Raw genomic sequence first — 7,029 nt, forward strand, 5'->3', positions numbered from 1 at the left:
TCTATTTTACAGAAATACTACCAAAGGACAGAAATAAGTAGGTGTTCTAGTTTGCTAGCTGCCGAAATGGAATATTCCAGAAACAGAATGGCTTTTAAAAAGGGGAATCTAATCAGATGCTAGTTTACAGTTCTAAGGCCGAGAAAATGTCCCAATTAAAACAAGTCTATAGAAATACCCAATCTAAGGCATCCAGGAAAAGAAACTTTGGTTCAAGAAGGCCGATGAAGTTCAGGGTTTCTCTCTCAAGTGAGAAGGCACATGGTGAACACAGCATCATCTGCTAGCTTCTTCTCCTGGCTTCCTGTTTCATGAAGCTCCCTGGAAGACATTTTCCTTCTTCATCTCCAAAGGTCGCTGGCTGGAAGACTGCTTCTCGGGGCTATGTCGTTCTCATCTGTTCTCTCTGAATATTTTTCTTCCTCCAAAATGTTTCCTCTTTTATAGGACTCCAGAAACTTATCAAGACCCACCCAAATGGGTGGAGACATATCGTCACCTAATCCAGTTTAACAACCACTCTTGACTAAATCACATCTCCAGGGAGATGATCTGATTATAGTTTCAAACATACAGTATTGAATAAGGATTATTCTGCCTTTATGAAATGGGATTTAGAATAAAACGTGGTTTTTCTAGGGGACATACATCCTTTCAAACCAGCACAGTAGGCATAGGATACACTTTGCAACAAGGTTTGTAAAGGCAATCAGATGGAAACAACCAGCAGTAGAGGATTAAATCAGTAGAGGACGGATATGCCCATCAATGGGATACCCTGCAGCCAGTAAAAGAACCACACCCATCTATCTACATCTATTGACACGGAAAGTGTCCACAATATCAATATGCCATAGTATTAATATTAATAAGAAGGTGTGTTTACATATAGTGTATACATATATGCCCTATATACATGCATTATAAACATACATGGTACCGAACTGCATATATAGAATGATTTCTTTTAAAAGCCATGTATACATATTTTTTATATAGATAAACATTTGGAAAGATGCTCATCAAATAGCCAACCATGGCTCCTTTGAGGAAAAGGGATTTTTTTAGGAATGTGGACTTTCCCCTTTTTATTCCCTCCACTTTTAAATTGGATTTATTTTCCAATAAGCATGTATAGCTTACCTCTCCTTCAGTTTCTTCTTACTCCACTCTTTGATGTGTGACATATCATCCATTAGAATCACTTTTTGGTTGGGATTTTGAGTTAATACAGAAAAAACAGAGCTCAGCCTGACTCACAGAGTCTTGTTGGCATAATGGCTTCGAACACCATCTTTTTACCAAGGCTTTCATGTCACACACACACACAGCTTCTTCCCTGCAATGATCCTACTCCATTACGAGGGGTCTCATCCCCATAATGCCATTATACCTACCCCCAGGATAAGTGAAGAGGGACTATCAGGAGATAGGAGACCAAAATGCCCTTTAATTTGCCCTGAGTTTGACTCAACTGCAGGCAGGTTTCTCTCTGATTCCAGACCCCTGACGTCCCTCTCACCCTGGCCATTGCACTATACAGAGAGTCCCTCATCTCACTTACTTCCCACGACCCTTACAAGATCCAGATGGCTTAATCACAGCAGATGAAAATATTCCAAACTAAATGGCCATAATTGCAAACTCAGTAAATCACTCACTCACCCATCCTAGCGATCAACCCCTCTTACCATCCTCCAGCACCTTTCCACTACCGCCCCCCCAGCTTTTAAAAATCCTGCTGCCCAACAATTCCATACTGACCAAAAGGGGGAAAAGAAGTGTGACTAATAAAGTACCAGTGGCAGAGAGAGTTCAGAGTCTAGAGGCTACTCTGGAAGTTGCTCTTACGCAAGCTTCAATTAGACTTTGCTACCTATCATAACCTGCCAACCTCCAACCAGGAGCATTCCAGCCAATTCTAAAGAACACCTAGGACAATATATAAGATTCCACAAGGGTTCCATGCACTAGAGTAACCTACAACCTCCAGATGGGTCCCTGGACCAGATAAGTACTGAAACCTAGAGGACCCAGCCTCTCCAGAACATCAGATAGTTCCATCTCCCTACCCCTTATTATTGACAGACACTTTCAACATGAAACAGTTAGAATGGCCATAGCCCAAACATCCCTAAAGAGAGGGATAGAAAGATCAAAGGTGATGGTGGAGTTATACAATGGAGATAGGATTTAACAAATAAATATGATTGCTGAATCATTAAATTGATATTTCTTTTAGTCACCAGTATGTTAGAGCAGCCAGAAGTAAAAGCTTAAAATTGTGGAAATGTAACCCATGTCAAAGTCTAAAATATGTTCTACAACTAATTGTGGTGCTGTGCTTTGAACTTTATAGCTTTTTGTACATGTTATTTTTCACAAAAAGGGGGAGAAAAGTCAATTGTGATGAAAAAAATATTTAAACCTTCTAGCCTCCTATATTCTAGAGCAGCTAGAAAAAAAAATCTGAGAGGATTGTTTGGGAGCCCATGACAAACTCTGGGATCTTTCCTGTAAATAATTGTTGAAGAACGCTTTTAAAATTATTGCTTTTTTATTTCTTTGCTTTGTATATATGTTATATTATACAATAAAAAAGTTTTAAAAAATTCATGAACTCCACTAGCATAGGTTCAAAGATAACCACACCTAGACATATTAAAATCAAATGTCAAAAGCCAAATACAAAGAGAATCTTGAAAGCAGCAAGAGATGAGAACTCTTCACATACAAGCAGCCCTCAAAAGAGTAAAAGTTTATTTTCCATAAGAAACTATAGAAGCAAAAAGGAAGAAGAATACATATTCAAAATGATGAAAGACAAAAGCTGTCAACCAAAAATTCTCTATACAGCAAAAGTATCCTGCAAAACAAAAGGAAAAATTAAGACATTCTCAGATACACAAAAGCTGAGAGTTTGTCACTAGTAGACCCGCCTTATAAGAATGCTAAAGGGGGTCCTTTAAGTTGAAATGAAAGAATGCTAGAGAGTAAATCTTATCCACAAGAAAAAACAAATAACCTTGGCAAAGTTAACTCTATCAGTAAATATAAAAGCAGTGGGGACAGCCAATTAAATAGGCTGAGCCTTGGATCTTGAGGCTTGCCCCTGTGAAGCTTATTCCTGCAAAGGAGAAGCTGAGCCTCCTTATAATTATACCTAAGAGTCGCCCCCCAAGAGAACCACTTTTGTTGCTCAGATGTTTTGTTGCCTCTCTCTCTAAACCACCTGGGCAGATGAACTCACTGCTCTCCCCACTACATAGGACATGACTCCCAAGGGTGTAAATTTTCCCTGGCAACATGGAACCTGAATCCCAGGGATGAGTTGGAACCCAGCATCATGGGATTAAAGAAACCTTCTTGACTGAAAAGAGAAAGAGAGAAATGAGACAAACTAAAATTTCAGTGGCTGAGAGATTTCAGAGTCAAGAGATTATCCTGGAGGTTATTCTTATGCATTACATATATATCCCTTTTTAGTTTATGGTGTATTGGAGTTACTAGAGGGAAGTACCTTATGCTGGTTTGCAAGTATTATGTACCCCAGAAAAGTCATGCTTTAATACTGATCCAATCTTGTGGTGGCAGCTATTTCTTTTAATCCTAATTCAATACTATAGATTGGAAAATTTGATTAGATTATCACCACAGAGATGTGACACACCCAATTGTGGGTGCAATCTTTGATTAGATGGAAGTGTGACCTCACCCATTCCAGGTGGGTCTTGATTAGTTTACTGGAAGCCTTTAAAAGAGGAAACATTTTGGAGAGACCAGAAATGGCAGACACAACAGAAATTTCAGAGCAGAGCTGACACAGATGCTTACACTTGGAGAAGAGAGACACAGATGTTTGGAGATGCCTGGAGCCCAGCAGACATCACTATGTGATGTTAAGCAAGTCAGAACCTGAATAGAGGCAAGGGAAGCCCAGAAATGAAAGCCAGCCCCAAAGAAGCAAAGTAAGGAGCCCCCACAGGAACAGAGACTGAAAGCAATGGAGCCCAGAAGGAAGGGACCATCAAGTGTCAGCCATATGACTACCCAGCTGACAAAGGTATTCCTGACCCACTGACCTTCCTTAAGTTAAGGTATCTTACCCTTGGATGCCTTAGTTAGGACATTTTTATAGGCTTAGAGCTGTAAACTTGTAACTTATTAAATTCCTCCTTTTTAAAAGCCCTTCCAGTTCTGGTATATCACATTCCAGCAGCTTGCAAACTAACACATACCTGAAACCGTTGAACTGTGTTCCAGGAGCCTTGATTCTTGAAGATAACTGTGTAACTACACAGTTTTTACAACATGACCGTGTGATTGTGAAAACCTTGTGTATGTTGCTCCTTTTATCCAGGGTATGAACAGATAAGTTAAAAAAAATAAAGATATAAATGAATAAATGGTGGGGGTGGAATAAAGGGTGAAAAATTGGGTAGATTGAAATACTGGTAGTCAATGAGAGGGAGGGGTAAGGAGTATGGGATGTATGAGCTTTTCTTTTTATTTCCTTTTCTGGAGTGAAACAAATGTTCTAAGAATGATGATCACGGTGATAAACACACAACTGTGTGACGATATTGTGAACCATTGAGTGAGTAATACGGTTGGACTCTATGTGTGTGAAGATTTCTCAATAAAAATATTTTTTTGAAAAAGACAATGCCTAAAACAATAATTATAACTCTATGTTGAAGGACATATAAAGTACAAAGTTTTGTAATTGTAACAATAATATCTTTATGTCCTTTACTTAGTGCACATCAGGGGCCCTTGATGGATCTCTCTTGAGTGAGCCTCATTCTGAAAAGCTGGCTGTTCTCTCCTTGCTCCTATAACCCTGGCTTTGCCAACGCAGCTCTGTCCATCAGGGTATGGTTTAAGATGGGCCGTGATGCTCAGGACTCATGACGTCATCCCATATGTCACATCCATGTGGTTAAAACAACTGTGAAATAGCATCAGAAGTTTCTGCTCTGTCAGGGGGAAATTATGACTACAGTGCTCTAGTGAGATGGAGCCAGCTAAGCGTGGTCTTGGGATGACACCAACATCTCACCTCCTCTCACTGTGGAAACCACTTCCCCATAAACAGCCCCAATCAAGTGAGCAGTTGAACAATTCTTGCAAATATCCTGAACACTGCGGTTACCAAAGACCCCCCTTGCATGTGCAGATCAACAAGATACCACTGTTTAAAAACTTCCTCTCTCTTTACCCAGTTTCCATAGTCCAGGCTTACCAGTTAAGAGAAGGGGGCATGGCTCAGATCCCTGAAGGAGCCTGGCAACGTCAAGTGCCCAGCCTCATCGTGCCCTGCCCATATTCTTTGGACCTTGCTGTTTCCCTCACCATGGTCCTCTGTTCCAAAGCAGCCTCTGACAAGGCTGTCCCCCCTTCCTCCTTTGGCTGTCATTCCTCTACTTTCTGGCTGGGATCAGACCACATCACCAAAGTCCTTGGGAAAGAAGTATACCAAGCAAAACAGAGAGCATTGGAGGAGGCTTTCAGCATTCCTTGAATTATCTGTTCAGGGGACTTTTCCAAAAGAGTTTCAGCTTCCTATTCTATATGCTGGAAGGCAGGTTAGGGGCCTGACCTAATTGAGGAAAGGAAAGATTGAGTGGGTTTTCAACAAGAGACAGAATCCAGGCTCCATTGCTTCCCAGTGGTCAGTAATAAAATCACCTCACCTCCACGCACAGTTAATTTAGTGAGATGATCTCTTACCAGAAGAGCTCTATTTAAGTTCCTCAAATAGAGTTGTAACAAGAGGCAGACTGTTCAATTAGCTGTATTCCTGCAGAGGGAGATAGAGACCAAACCTAAGACTAAAGCAGAAAAACAAACAAAATGGGGGAAAAAATAGTGAAAGAACGATTTTTCCTTCTAGTCCTCCTCACCTCCAGATGCCTACCCCTAAGCAATGCTTTATCCACCTACATCCTACATTATCAGTAGGCAGGAGCTGCTCGCTTGTTCCACTGAAAAATGACTCAGGCCCAGGCTGCCCTTTCCTCATGGTTGACAACAGGCCCCCCAAGCATCTGCTGCTTCTTCTATGTCCCCCTGTAAGATCCTTGGCAAAAGGGTAGGTGACTGCTATGAGGCCAGAAGCTCATGCCATTTAAGGGCCAGTCCTCCTGCCCATCCCTGGAGTTAGGACATGTGGGGACAGAGCTGGCAGGACTTAGAGTAGGGAACAGCCTGCAAGAGCATCAGCAGGTGAATGGGGACCTTCCCAGGAAACTCAGACACCCGAGGTCCTATCAGACAGCAGAACACGGGCAGAGGCCACTTGGGTGTATTCCCACCTGGCATGGGGCCTTCAGGGAGGCAGAGAGGAGGTTCCCAGTGCAGAGGGAAGAGAGCAGGAAGTTATGGGAGGGGGAGGCTATCTGAGGACACTGCTAAGTCACTGAGGAAAGATCACGGGCTCTGAGGTTAAGGAAATGTTCCTGAGAAAGTGGGCAGAACTTGAGCTCCCCAAGACAGAGGGGGGTCTTTGCTAACCCCATTAAGTCCATCGTTCACTTCAGAAGTGAATCCTTGAGTGACCTGAGATCAGCTAGAAACCAATCACATCTGTGGGCAGATTGGCGAGCAGGGATCTGAGTCAGAGAAGCAGACATTCCTGTAGCTTCCAAAACTACCTCTTTTATTGCTGGTTGCCCAGTAACCATGACCTGGGATCCTTCTTAACCTAAATTTAAATGTATTTACGGTATTCAATTTTTATAATGTATCTCCATGTGTTGCTGACTGATTGCTCTGAAAGAAAGGGGAGGTTTTCTTCACCACCCCTCCCTCTGTCCCTAAAATAGTACCATGGCTGACACATATTTAGCATGTAGGTGACTACATGTAGCTTTTTCTAGGGGACATTGTACCCAAACCATCTACCAGCAAGTATTTATAGAATGATAATTACCACTTCCGTGTTCAGCTAAGTGAAATGGTGAAGTTTTTGGTGTATGTGTATCTGTTTTTAAGTAAACCAGCCTTAAAAATCTGGTGGTTCCATTG

Source organism: Tamandua tetradactyla, chromosome 6 (assembly GCF_023851605.1).
Source record: "Tamandua tetradactyla isolate mTamTet1 chromosome 6, mTamTet1.pri, whole genome shotgun sequence".
NCBI lineage: Eukaryota > Metazoa > Chordata > Mammalia > Pilosa > Myrmecophagidae > Tamandua > Tamandua tetradactyla.